Source organism: Athene noctua, chromosome 1, assembly GCF_965140245.1.
Source record: "Athene noctua chromosome 1, bAthNoc1.hap1.1, whole genome shotgun sequence".
NCBI lineage: Eukaryota > Metazoa > Chordata > Aves > Strigiformes > Strigidae > Athene > Athene noctua.
Genome location: NC_134037.1, coordinates 242,042,836 through 242,057,848, shown reverse-complemented (window position 1 = coordinate 242,057,848; position 15,013 = coordinate 242,042,836). Strand labels below are relative to the sequence as shown.

The 15,013-nt window shown below is 41.4% G+C and overlaps 1 protein-coding gene across 1 annotated transcript in view; it reads left to right on the top strand.

Annotated features, from left to right (window-relative positions):
* MTUS2 (microtubule associated scaffold protein 2) overlaps nucleotides 1–15,013 on the top strand; it is a 320,319-nt gene that overhangs the window by 10,399 nt on the left and 294,907 nt on the right. The gene's annotated exons all lie outside the window — the stretch shown is intronic.

Sequence of the window (15,013 nt, the reverse complement as noted above, 5' to 3'; positions counted from 1 at the left end):
AGGGGAAAACCAATTCCAGCTCAGCCAGACCCAGTACAATTACATAGATCCTGGTGAAGTTGTGTTTAGTGGCATGAGGTAGTGTTCATTTGTGAGCAATAACAATGCCTGCTGAAGCCTCTGGGAGGTCAACAATGACGTTCTACGTGGAAAAAATGACAGCTATGCTGGCAAGTTGTGGGGCAGTATTTGCTGCCTGGCTGGGGGGGGGGCATTGGCTTGTTGATTGTCCACTGGTAACAAGCTGAGAATGGTCCAGAGCCTCAAATGACTCAAGAAAATGGAGATAGGACAGTGTAGGATCTGGGAAGAGACTGACTGTATGGGGTACTACCAAACCCTAGAGGGGGTAAGGAAGGCCACAGGCTGCCTCTTTCCAGCTTACCCCCAAGCAGGCTCTCTGGGTGCATCCCTGGCTTTGGCCCAGCCAGGGGTAACCTCAAATGGCCCAAATAAAACTGGAGTTCTGAGGTTGCTTCTTCTGTGATGGCCAGGTCGTGATGGGACAAAGTGTCCTTCTGTGGTCTTATACTGTCCCTGGTTTTATAACAGGCTACAGTTTCCCTTGTACATCACTAGGGTGTGACAGCCTGGTATGTACTGGTGGCTGAGCAACCATGGGGAGGAACAAGAACTGTCCACATAGCCCAGCGTATGCCTCCCTGAGTATGCATCTCCTGGAGCTGGGTCTGATCCTGCCCTCAAGTGATAGAACACAGCCTGGATGGAGAAGTTCTGGCAGCAACCTGGAATAAGCATCGCTCTTTCCTTTGGGGAGACTTGGACCTGGTCTGACCTGGAGTCAGAAAGGCCTGCCAAGAGCAGACAGCAGTGGGAGAGGGTCAGGATCCCAGCAAAGCCTGGGGATGGCATCGCTCTAGCATGCAGCACTGTACATAAGGACACACCCAGGGGGTGATGTTTCTGTGGTAATCGGACTGAGGGCAGAAAGCAGATGGAAGTAAAGAGAAAGCAAACCCAGGTCATTGGCAAGGACATTCCCACCATCGCAGTTCTCCAGCGTAGGAAATCCTGTATCATGTCTGTCTCCCTCTCCAGTCCTGGCTGCAGAGCTGATAGTGACTGGCAGGGCTCAGAAAGGTGAAGACATCATCATGGCATGATCCCTGGATTTCAAGGGACTCTTCATACGTGCAGATGCCTTTGGGAAGATAGCGCTCTGTGATAGAAACTGGATGGTCACAGGAGCTTGGGGATGAATATCCCATCCCTTGTCCGAGTCAAAAGCTGTTTGGCAACAGTTATGCTCAGTCACAGATTATGTGGTTTTGGCTGTGAAATGGGCGATTGAACTGGTGCGTTACGGTCTTATGGGTGGCACATGCATCTAGCAGCAGTCAGGTGACTGAACATCAGTGAGGGAAATCATGTGTTTATGGGCTTACAGGTGACATGTGATGCTCCAGCATGCTTTTGCCCCGTGTGAAAGAAGGGAAGGCATAGTGCAATGCACATCTTCTGTTTGAGGACGTTTGCAGGACACTGCGCTGAGTGATGTGAAGGATGTACAAAAATGCCTTTTATGCATTTCCCATATACAAATGCCTTCTGGTTTAAAAGCAGTTATAACTGTTTCTGCCTTCTTATTAATGAGGTTGTAAGTCTTGTAACTCAGTCAGTGAGCCTAAAGCTGTATGACTCTTGTGGGTGGGAAGAGTTGCTGTTTGGATCCTCACAAAAAGCATTCCTGAGTGCAGCTCTCCCGTTGCCTCTAACTGGATAAGGTCAAAGGCTGGACCCTGGATTTGGAAGTTAGTTACAGAGCTGGAAGGGCACAAGCTGCCGTAAGAAATACAGATGAATCCTGCTGAGTATTCTTAATTTTCTATATATGCCTGTGGATTTCACAGTTTGGTTGAGGACTCTCTAGTGCTTGGATGATGGTTATGAAAAGAACTATATCAATATAAAAAAAGATTTGTACAATGCTTTAGTATTCTGTAATTGCATCTAAATGAGAAAATTTTAAAAAGAAATAATTTCTTAGTAGTTTTCTCCAAAATGTCACATTAAAGCATTTCCTTCTGTAAGGTATATTGTTTCACCAGTAACAGGTATTGAGTACTTGTTTCACTAACATGTCCTCTTCCTTTTTAAACTGACATGGCAATGGTATTCAAAGTAAAGCCTGTGAGAAGCATCTTGAAGTTTTTGATTCCTTATGGCTAGAAGGATTGGAAATCAAAGGCCACCAGCTGGAAAAGAGCTCCGGGAATCTTTGAAATGAAATTGCTCTGTGATGAGTGTCAGAAATGTTCAGCTTCTGAAAGGGAAAATTGTGCCAGAAGTAGATGTCAAATAGAGCAAGAAATATAGGAGACTACTTTGCAATTTGAGCGCTTGCTGCAAACGTGGGAGAATAAAGCTTCCTTGTCCATTCCAGAGTTGTTTACAAGAATGGCATTTTCAAACCCCTGTGTTTTGTTTCAAGTAGACAGCACCAAGTAACATGGGTTTGGTGGAGATAATGTGACTTTCACTTCTCTTGTATTGGTCTTAGAGCACTGTGTGGGAAGATGATGGGTATATGAGAAAATAACCCTGTTTGAGAGGCTTGTGTGAAGTTAGTGTGTTAGTCACAGCTGTACCTGATGGCAAGCTTTCTGAAAAAACATGGAAATACTGTTCTAATAGCATTACTTTAAAAAAACATTTCCTAAGGAATAGGTCAAAGTGGTCTACATAGGACACTGTGGATCAAGAGTTTGATACCATACCTTCATATTTATGCAGACAGCTAGTAAGATGCTTCAAAGAGGTATAGATTTTTGCTGTTTTCAGAAATTCAGGGAAGTGACTTAATAATATTTTAACAGTCATCCAGTAATTTAACCCTGGATTACAGTTGAAATCCCATAGAAATACTCAAGACACTTTATACTTTATCAGATGGATTAAGCATGATTCACTTATTGCATTAAATTCCAGAGGGATTAATAATGTCTGGGTCATTGTTTTGTAGGCTTATAAATTTAAAAACCAGAGGGGACCGCATGAATAGCTATTCTTACTGCCTGCTCAGTTCATGTCAGAAATTCAGGATATATCAATAGTAGTCCTTTAATTTTTCTTTATTTAGTGTATCTTCCTGAAAGAGACCAAGGTCTTGATTTAAAGGGTACCAGTAGTAATGAATCTACCATGTTGTAGGTAATTGTTTCAGTAAATAATGAGCCTTGCCTTCTGAGACAGTCTATAGTTCTTTTCAGCTTCCAAATGTTGTACCTCATTTTTTTTCCCTATTGAGTTGACAAGGAATCTGTTATCTGGATGCTGATTCTCCATTTCCTTATCTGTTTAGTTAGCCACTTTTGAAATTCATTTACTATAAGCAGTGTTGATGTAGTATGGTGAATCTTTTAATTCAGGTTTTTCTGTACAGTGTGACTTAATTTCACACTATGCAGTGATTTAAGGACTAGAAATATGTCCTGTCAGCACACTACCATTATCAGATGATGATGTAACTGCATACAAATGATCAGATTTACATGACCAGGCCTATTTTCATACAGCTGTGTTGATTGGTGTTAATTATGCTACTGTCTTTCAGTGCCTTATTGATTATGTCCCATGGTGACCTTTCTCTGCTGTTGCTTACTACTGTTGTCAGTCTAACTGTTCGATAGGTGCTTAGGTTATCCCACTTAACCGTTTTAAATATTGCTTTGATATTAACTCTTTCCAGTTACCAGGAACTTCTGGTGTTCCTATGTCTGTTAAAAGCAGATGTTGAAACAAAAGTTGGTTTATCTGCCTGCTACTCTTGAAATGCAGAGTTTTAACAGAGAGGTTATTTCATGGAATCATAGGTCCCTTTCAACCCAGACCATTCTTAGTTCCAACCTTCCACTAGACCAGATTGCTCAAAGCCCTGTCCAATCTGGCCTTGAACACTTCCAGAGGGGGCATCTACAACTTCTCTGGGCAACCTGTTCCAGTGTCTCACCACCCTTAGAAGAAAGAAAGTCTTCTCTATACCTAAATCTGCCCTCTTTCAGTTTAAAACCATTAGCCCTTGTCCTATCACTACACTCCTTGATAAAGAGTCCCTCCCCATCTTTCCTGTAGGCCCCCTTTAAGTACTGCAAGGCCGCTATAAGGTCTCCTTGGAGCCTTCTCTTCTCCAGGCTGAACAACCCTGACTCTCTCAGCCTGTCCTCATAGGGGAGGTGCTCCAGCCCTCTGACCATCTTTGTGGCCCTTTTCTGGACCTGCTTCCAACAAGTCCATGTCCTCTTTATGTTGGGGACCCCAGAGCTGCACACAGCACTGCAGATGGGGTCTGGAGTGGAGTAGTGAGGGAGAATCACCTACCTCGACCTGCTAACCACAATTCTCTTGATGTAGCCCAGGATATGGTTGACTTTCTGGATTGCAAGCACACATTGCTGGCTCATAGTCAGTTTTCCATCCACCAACACCCCCAAGTCCTTCTCCGCAGGTCTGCTTGCAGTCCACTCATTGCCCAACCTGTATGTGTGCTTGGGATTGCCCCAACCCATGTGCAGAACCTTGCACTTGGCCTTGTTGGACTTTGTGAGGTTTGTACTGGCCCACTTCTTGAGCCTGTCAAGGTCCCTCTGGGTGGTGTCCCTTCTCTCCACTGTGTTGACTGCACCACACAGCTTGGTGTCATTGGCAAACTTGCTGACCGTGCACTCAATGCACTGTCCATGTTGCCAACAAAAATGTTAAACAGCACTGGTCTCAGCACCAACCCCTGAGGAACACCACTTGTCACTGCTCTCCACTTGGACATCGAGCCATTGATTGCAACTCTTCAAGTGTGACCATCCAGTCAATTCCTTATCCACTGAGTGGTCCATCCGTCAAACCCATGCCTCTCCAATTTAGAGGCAAGGATATCATGTGGGACAGTGTCATCTATTTAAAGCTCTCTCCAGCTACTGATGGCATGGGAGGTATGTCATTATCTCTAGAAGATGTGCATCTTGCATCTTTTTGAATACAGAGTAGAAGTAGTTGTCAAATACATCTGTCTTTTTCTGAAATGTCTGATAATTTTTGTCTGAATTAACCATTTATTGAAGTAATTGTTTGGCATTCACTTATTCTTGTTCCATTTAGGGAGGAGCTCCTATTGTCATAAACCTTACCATAGCTTTTTAATGTTTATTGTTTTTTTTCTTCCATCATTTGCTTGCATTTCTGCAATGTTAATTTGTATTCATTGCTATCAGTGTCTTTTTTTCCCCATCTGTTATGTGCTGTGAGTTTGTTTTACAGGTTTCTCTGCGGCTGCTGTCACTCTCTTTAGCCAGGATTCTTCAACCAGAAAAGCTTCTTTTCATGGCTGTAGCACAATGATTTTTTTTTTTTGGCATGTAATAAAGCATCTTTTAGCAGATCCTTTTTTATATTTTTGTGTGTGACTACTTCCCCCTCCTTAGTTTTGTTCATGATTGTTTTAAGGTTTGAGAAATTGTCTTTCTAAAATATCCAAACAAGTAAATTAGATATTGGTTAAGATTACACATTTTTTTCCAATTGCAAAGGAAACTAGAGCGTTGCCTGTTGGCTGTAGTGAATCATAATTTTCTGGTTAAATTGTTCACCTGTGTCCAGCAGGAGTCCAATATAATATCAGCTAGAGTTGACTTCACTACTCTTTTTTTATTAAGCCATGATTAGAACTTGCAGACTTCCTCAAAGTCTTAGTAGTAAAGTGGTTCTTCCAGAACAGATTCTCTGCTAGAACAAAATCCAGTGTGACAATATTTTTCATAACTTCAAGAATATATCCCTGAGGAGCGCCTCATTCTGTTCTCTTACCTCATTTGATGGATTTTTAGCAGACCTCAGCCTCTGTCTGAGCATGTCATTTGTCAGTATTCTCAATTCTGCTTTTCTCTTTGCAGATACAATGTCCATGGCTTTATCTTCTGACCACCCTGTTTCACTTGAATAAGTACAGTACTTTATAGTGTTGATTTTTGTCATGTGTATGTTACCTTCTTAACATTTAATAAAATTGAGCTTCCTTTTGAAAAAAGCAATTCTAATTTCTATTGAAATTGAGCCCAGTCATTGCTGTTGTAAGCAAGCTTTCAGGGGAACAAATTGTTTGCCTTTTTTAAAAAAAGCTATTCAAATATCAGCAGTATGGTGAAAGCACTGCTTTTTATTTCTAGCTCTGCAATACACAAATCACAAGTTTTTTGACAATTTGTGTTGACATGGGAAGGCTCTTCTTTCTTGGTCAGACCTCTACAGTTGGCAGCTGCCAGTCCATATGGCCTCTTACAAGCCCAATGCTGCTCCTAGGCTGCTGTGCAGACAAGGTAAACCATGAGATGGAGTTCATGCTGCAGTTGTCTTTGGGGCTGCTCTGGGCAGCAGCTGAGGCAGAGGGAAAGGACAGTAGCTGAGGACAAAAGCTGATATACTTTCTCTTCTCTCAAGCTTTGTGAAAGTCTTAAAGTACAGTCTTAAATGACTTTTACAGAGATAACCAGGTATATTTTTATTAGTGAAAATAGCATGCACCTAGAAATTAACTTCTCACTATTTGAAGCGAGTGATTTGTTAACACATGGTCTTGCTCTGTCAGCAGAATTGACTTGCACATCTAGCCGAGGTGAAGCTTTGTGAGGAGCTGTATGGGCAGAAGATGGTTAGCACGTGGCAGTTCCATCCAAATGCCTGAGAAAGATCCACATCTTCCATTATTATGCTGTGTTTAGCACAAAAGTATTTTGGCAACTAAGTATCTTGAGTAGAGAAACTGCAGAATGGTTTGCTGGGTGTATTCAGGTATGGAAGTCTTACTCAGCACTGGTGAGGCTGCATCCTGAATACTGCAGTCAGTTTTGGGCCTCTCACTACAAGACATTGAGGTGCTGGAGCATGTCCAAAGGAAGACAATGAAGCTGGTGAAGGTCCTATAGCACAAGTCTTATGAGGAGCAACTGAGGGAATGGGTTGTTTAACCTGAAAAAAGGGAGGCTGAGGGGAGACCTTATTGCTCTCTGCAATTATCTGAAAGGAGGCTGTAGTGAGGTGGGTGTTGGTCTCTTCTCCCAAGTAACAAGAGATAGGACAAGAGGAAAAGGCCTCAAGTTGCACCAGGGTAGATTTAGATTGGATATTAGGAAAAATTTCTCCACTGAAAGGGCTATCAAGCATTGGAACATGGTGCCCATGGAAGTGGTTGAGTCATCATCCCTGGAGGTATTTAAAAGACTTGTAGGTCTGATGCTTAGGGACATGGTTTAGTGGTGGACTTGACAGTTTACAGTTGGGCTTGATGATTTTAAGGGTCTTTTCCAGCCTAAATGATTCTATGACTCTAAGTTACTGGTTTCCCATTCATAACCCACACCGCCACTGAACTATTTCTAAGGAGTAGCATCAGGAATCAGCTTGTAAATGCTCTGGGACAAGAACACTGTTTTCATTCGGTGTTGTGTGGCTTAGTGAGAGGGATGCTACTCCAATTGTCCTTTCAGTACAAAGGATTAGTCAAAATGAAGGATAAAAACAAGGACTAAGAAATGATCCATCTACAATAACAGAGTAGCAACAACTTCATAAACTCCTGGTTTAGCCTGCTTAAATAGTTACTTGCAAAGAATCTTGTGATATGTTAATTATATTATTCATACTGTTTTTCTGAATCTCAAAACAAAGTGTGACCTTGATTTCAAAGTAAAAGTGCATGAAAGCATGCTGTGCTTATTTTTCATAATTAATCATGTATAAGCCAATTTCATGGCAAAACAGCTAAGTGAGATGTCAGAGTATTTGTTTGTAAATACTTTGCTTCAAGATGTTAGTGCAATTTGTGTCTTAGCTTTAACAAAATCCAGTATTTCTTTCAGTTTCACTGTGGGATGAAAGCATAGCATGCAATACATACTGCAGTTAGGGTTTAAATGGATATACCACAACAGGAATAAACATTTTGTTTGTGTACAACAAAATTTGTGTACATTGTGATGTGTGAGTGTGCTAAAACAGACAAAAAACCTTTCTTCTTTCTGTAGTGGCATAGGGGAGTGCTACTTGTCCCCAGCATCCCTATCAGTCACATGTGTGCAGCTCAGCTTGCATGAGACACTAACTTGGTGAGCATCAGTAGTTTTCAGGGCTGCAGTGAAGCAAATATCAAAAGGCTTATTCAAAGGTGGCTGCTGCTCAAACCAAAAAATGCCGGTAACCTCTCCTCTGAATGTCCTGAGCCTGCTTTGGAGGCCGAAGCCAGTGCTCTTCAGAGATGACTTGGAAGATGGGCTTTTTCTCCCTTCAGAAGAGAAGATAAGCTTATAGAACTATGTTTGCATCTCCAAAGGAGAGTACAGGCATTGATGGTCCTGGTTTGGCACTGCAATTAAGTGAGTGGTGAGGCAGGTTAGGCTTGGGGTCAGTGCACCCTTCCATCCTCACCCCAGGGAGCAGTGGGGGAAATGCCACGGCAAGTCCTACCCTTCCCTGCCATGGGGCTGTTTCCAGGGTGGGTGGATGGAGATACAGGGCCCTTGACCTGGTGCCCACACAGTCAGGCTTTGCCGCGCCTGCGCAGGCAGCACAAGGGTATGGGGATGTTGTGGAGCGAGCTCTGAGGTGCAGGAGAGCCTCCAGCATTGGGAGTGGGTTTGTACATCCAGTGGGGCTCAGGCTCCCACTCAGCCAGGGCTTCTCTTTCAGGAACCTCTGTCAGGACAATCAGAAAGCCACACTGAAACTAAATGGGTAGAGTGATATATATATATGGGTAATTTTGCATAACAAAGTTAAAAATTGATCAAGTGTGTATTAAAGTGCTTTTTAAATAGGATTTACTGTATTTGACTGTAAAGTGCCACAGGACAGCATTATTTTATAGATCACATCCGTTGTCTCTACCTCTATCTAACAAGTCCTAGCATTTAGTATGTGTTACATATGCAGTATAATAGATTTTGGCACTACACTGCATTTAGTGCATAAACTAGTATTTGAGTCTTATAGCCCTTCCTCCTAAGCTGCTAAGTGGTGGAGGATATAGCTGAGATGAAAGAAAACAGTTTAAACTTTCTCAGTGAACCAGTTTTGGGAAGTTTTTTTCAAATGCAGAGTTTCACACTGAAGCAGTGTGATTAAAAGCCTATGGGGGAATCAAGTATGGGGATGGTTTTAAGGAAGATCAAGGGACTGAATGCAATTTTTTTCTTCAAATGATAATTAAAGAAACAGCATTCTCATTAGCATAATATACTAAATGATAAAAAGAATTGGACAGATGCCTAATCTTGAAACGCTTCTTAATTTACAAGTACACATTTTAAAAAGAAAGGAATTGAGGTCTGTTCTTTATAGCTGCCTGCCCGAATCATCAAAACTGCTGCTTATATAACTTACTGTCTCAAAGAGAAAAAAAATACACACAGAAAAAAGTAGTTATGTACTTCAGGACACCATCCATACAATGTCTGTTGCACATGTATAGATACTAAAGCCATCCTCAATACTTCAGGTCTTCTGAGATTGCATGCCTACCAGTCAAAATTACACATTTGAGTGGATATTCTCAACTGGGGCCATATGCGGTTCTAAAGGAGTACAAAGGCATCTACACAAAAATGAAACACATATTTTCTGTTGATTTTTGACTAATTATCTAGAAACCCTGAGTTTCTTGTGATCATATGCTGAACCAGAGAAATATATTTGAGAGTCCCATCAAGTTTAGTTTGACTAGAATTTCTGAATTTTTGCTAAGAGCAAAAATGCTTTCTGATTTTAATGAAACTGAGAATAAAATGTGGCAAGGAGAAATAGGTGGCATTCACATTGATGCCTCCATGACTTACCTATGTTTTGTTCTTGCACAATGTAAGCTGCAATGGTGCAGTTTCTCTGTTTCACTTTAAATATCATCCTAGTTCTGTTCTTCTACCATCACATCTGTAGGCTCCCAGAGTTTTGAAGTGAACCAAAATCTTGTGAAATCTCAGAATTATGTTTCCTCCTGCAAATGTGGGGAGGCTCATTAGACTGTGTCTATAGTGTGGAATGGGAATCGGGTACATGGCAGGGAGTGACTTGCTTGCAGTGCTTGGAGCACCCTGTTTTACGCTGAGAGTTGTTCCGCACTACCCAGCGCTCAGCTTGGGGTCTCTTCTGGGACCCATACAGTGCCCTGTATAACATAATTATTACTCTGTATGCATTTTTTCCATTCAAAGCTTGTGGAATATGGTGAGAACCAGAGTGCTTTTTATAGTGCGAAGCTGAGGGTATGTGCTGTGGGTACACAGGGTCAGCAAGAAGGCATGCTGGGTGTGCTAAAATTTGCTGGGCTAGTGATGGGAAACTGTTGGTGGGTGTGTGGGAGCCAGACCTAATTTGGTCTTGTCCATGCTGCTACCGACAGTGGTTCCTGGTGTGAATGGTCTCCCAGCCCATGCTGGGGTATTGCCAGACTGTTTAAAAAAGACTCACCTTAATTAAATGACAGCCATTTCTTTGTCTAGTAGTGCTAGAGTGTGCACCTCTGGAAGACTGGAGTGGGAATTACACTTTTAATAAGGTTAAGTGTATTGAGGAGAAAATGTTTTTTTAGGAGTGAAAATGACTTCGCAGTGGGAACTCACTTTTGAATTATTCCACTTACAGTCCCGATGCAAGGTAAAGGCTGGCTGCAAACAGATATCAGATTTTTCTAGCTGGAAGTAAACCTCATTTGCTCAAATCCTAAAGCTTCTCTTCAGATGGTGAGGTAGTAACCACTACTCTGTGAAGAGGTTGTGGCAGCCAGAGAGCCAAGAGGTAAGCTGAAGTAGGCATTCTCTACCAAAGCAGTATCCTGCCTCTTTGAAGCTTACACATTTTGATAAGTACAAATCCCAACTAATATTAGAGAATGAAAAATCTCCACCTGATGAGTAAATTGACAAGGACACTCCAGAAAGTCAGAAGACCTTTCAGTCCTCTGCTAGGTGACTGCTACGGGTGAAAGCGTAAACTCTGTTACGGGCTGTGTTTGTGTTTAGCATTAAGACTGTTAAACAAGATAGATGATTTAATGCTTTTGAGTAAATATTAATACTGCTCAGAAGATGGTATGTCAGGTAACTTGTTCAGTTTCCATCTTAACCTCTGAAGTAATTTGGAGTCAAAGACCCGCCTGTTTGATTTTTCTAGTGTCTTAACACATTGAGCTGAACCTGATCCCTTTATATCCTGCTGATCTTTCATATATGCTGAAGTAGTAACTGTGGAGCTGGAGAGTTCTGATAGATAAAAGGCAGCACTATTGATCTTGCTGATACAAGTTCAAAGCCCTCTGTGGAAATACATATGATAGTTCTGGAGAATGAATAATTTGAGTGGTACGTGCCAGGGTGTGCATTCTTCAAGGCTGTGCTGTATCTCATTCAGATTTGTACCCACCACAAGTGAGTTACTAAGACATTAGCATCCTTACTGCAAGCTGGTCTGGATGCTGGTAGCACTTCAGCTATTAAAAATCCAGCATTGCAGTCTGTAGGGCTCTGCAGACTTTCTTGGTGTTTTCTCTGCATGCATCCCCATTCTCTGCTTACTGTGCCTGTGTCTGATTAGTTGGGCATGTGGTACAGGATGGAGGGTGATCCTTCCTCATCCAGTTCAAGGATTTGGGATCCACTGGGGTCTTTTACTGGCACTGCATCTGAGTTTCTTTTTTAGATGAGAAAGAGGAGGACAGGGCAGCATGGAGGTGCGTGACTCCACGGGGGTTGGCATGTAGTGGGAGTGCGCTTCTGGGCCTGGGGATTCAGTTCTTCCCAAAATTGCACATTTTCATCTAGTCTGTGTTCACGGAAAACTTGCTATGGCTTGTGCATGCCATAAGGATCAGGTTTGAAAGTCTTCCTCACTTTCTGTTTTTCTAGTAGATTTTAATGATATCTGTGGCAGTCCTACTATTTTTTCTTGTGGGTGTCCTGATATTTCATTATTTTTTTAATGCCTGATTTGCATACATGTTATTTATACATATGTGTATAAGATTTTCTAATCCCTACAGCCTGAGGGGCAAATGCTAGAAAAAGGAATGCAACTGCCCTCCAAAGGCTGAACTAACAATTGATAGATAATGGTGGTGTAATTTATTTTTAATGATGAGGGTTTGGAGGAATAACTCATAATTTCTTAACTGCAGGTTTTTTCAATGTTAAATTTGTTCTACTCATATTTGTTTTAATGACTCTTACAGGTAAATAATGTAGGCTCAGTTATTTTTCCTGCTGGAAGTAAATAGGGTTATAGTCTGGCATTTATAATTTTCTAGCATTCACGTAATTTCTGTCAGATCTCATTTGTTCATATTTGAGCTGCAGTTATAGGTTTGTCTGTATTCCTATGTTGGGCACCATCACTACAGTAGCTACAAAGTTTCCCAGTAACATCAGCAAAGATCCTCCCTTTCCTTTCTTGAGGGAAGGGTTTTATTTTTTTCCTGCAATGTCTTCGTTCTTATTAATCACTGAATACTAGGATTTGTATTAACATTGACCTTCTGAAAAAGAAAAATTTGCCAAAACTTTATTGTAAGCCTTTTGTCCACCCAAATATTACTCTGGGTATGAACAGATGTCACATACAAAGGCGCCTCTGACGGAGAGATTCAAGCGCTTCTTGCTTAAGTGAATTTAACTCCTAAGGAAGGAAGGGGAGGTCTTCACTGATATAATAAACTATTCAAAAATAAATGTAGGAAGCTTGGAGCATGTCATCCATTTTCTGATTTGCAAGAGCATTCTTCTTCTGTCTGCTCCTGGTGCTACTTAAAATTGGTTCCTGTAAATTTCAGGGTCTTATTAATTTGACTTACTTTAAAATGCTGTTTCTATGGAGTCAAAAGTATGCTTTGCATGCTGGCTCCATAAAAAGTAGAAGAAAAGTAAATAGCTGTTCCACTTCTGGGTATGAGAAAATATCAAGAATATACCAAACCCCTTTCTTTAAAAGGAAAGAAAAAAATACAATCTTTTTCCTAAATCCACCTGATATTTGTTAGATATTTGTCACTTAAAGATTTTCTGAATGGAGGACGCCTGAGTATAGGTGTATAGCTGGCTTTAGAATATATAGTTTTCTCAGTTTTCACTTACAAGGGTACTATAAATAGTTCATGTATTTAGGGATCTATGTTACTTCTAGAGTAGAATAGAATATATGACATTGTGAACCTGCCACAGTTTTTAAAGAAACCTACATGATTCTATTTTTGCTGTGAATACATGTTCTGCTCTTACTAAATTTCAAAGATGACTTTGCTAAAATTTCCTGGGCAATTGGCTTGGCATCTGCTAATTTAATTCCCATGTATTACTGTAACAGGATATAAATTAGAACTCTGGGGACTACTGGTATGCTGTTCAGTGAAGATGAAACTTTGAAGGGTATGAAAGGGATTGTTTTGCTCATACTGCAAGTGGTGATGGAGAGGTAGAAGAAAGTTTGGTGGAGTAGATGAATGAGCTTAAGCTCTCTTCCCATACCAAACTTAACCACAAATGTGAAGAATTTCTCAAAATCATTCTCCCCTGTCCTGTGTCATATAAATGACTGAGAATAAACTTTCTGTGAAAATAAGATGTTGACTGTCACCACCTTCTGCACCCCAAAAGTCAGCAACCAGGTTTTTCTTCCAAAAGTCTCTCTCCTGGACTCCCTCAATTTGCCTATTCCCCCAGCTCCTCCTATAAATTCCTGGCCTGACACTCTTACCCTTCTCAGTTATTTTACTGCCAGTAAAAATCTTCTGTATCTGTTGTTTGTTTTCTTTTATTCCACACCTTCCTTCACCTGGGCAAAATGGAACGCTATTGTGAGGGTTAGGAAATGTCATGTTGCCAAAAGGCTCAACTCCTAACTAGAAGAGAACAGGACACAGACTATAATGGGCCATGCATAGTTTCATACTGAGATGCTTTGAAAACAATGTTTTAGTTCAAGTAGGAAGAAAGTTTGGCGTTGCTCAACTGGCTTGAAATTGTGTTGGGTGGTGTCATAGCCATGCAAGTCTGGATACAGGCAAGAGGGAGAGGGAAAGCTTGTCTATTAGTAAAGAAAGAAAAAAGGAAGAAAGAAACAGCTTTCAGAAAAATTACTTTGCTATTTTTTTACCAGTATTGATGGGTCTGTTCAAACTTTGCCATACCTGCCACATTTTCTTTCTCCACTTTTTCAGCTTTTTTGCTTGAAAATATCAAATGCTCTTGGATTTACGCTCCTGCTGTTGACACTGCACTTCACATGAAAAACATTTTATTTGGAAACATGCTGATGCTTTTGCCCAGACATAGCTTATAAATCCATCCTCTATTCCCATCCCTGAGTGAGGGTTTTTCTTTTAGTTCCTGACTGGGACTGACCTGGTTTTACCACCTTTCACAGTTGCAGTTACCACTGCTAGGTCAGCTCTTTCCAAGACTACCTGCCTGATCTCCTGCTGTGCCATTCTGCAGCTTAGCCCATCTCTGGTTCCTCTCTGAATGGCTCATCAGTATTCCAGACTTGTAGCTAAAATAAGATATTTTCCTTTTCTTTGCACATTCTTCTGTGCAGAGGGCAAAGCTGACTACTTGCTGCCCACTCCCACAGCAGGGAGTTACCTGCACATCATCCTACTTCAAATCCTGTCACTTTTCTTGTAACATTCCTTAGATATTCAGTGCTCCACTTCTGATGCAACTGCTTCCCAGTCACAGCTGTGACACCACTCTCCCAGCTGGTTTTCCCTGCTGGACTACCTCCTATGCCGACCTCTGCTGCCTCTCCTCCATGGGCAAGATGGTAGAAAGTACTTATCTTCAGCCCTGAACACCCTTCACATCTTCACCTGATCCTTGGCCAGTTTGATGCCTCGCTCAGACTTCTCTGTGCCTCTCACAGCATGATTACATTTGTGTTACACTTCTTTTATCTCAAAAGATTGTCAACTAGTGAAGCTGGGTGGGGATGCTGGTAAAAATGTTTTTACTGTGTAATAAGTTTTGTG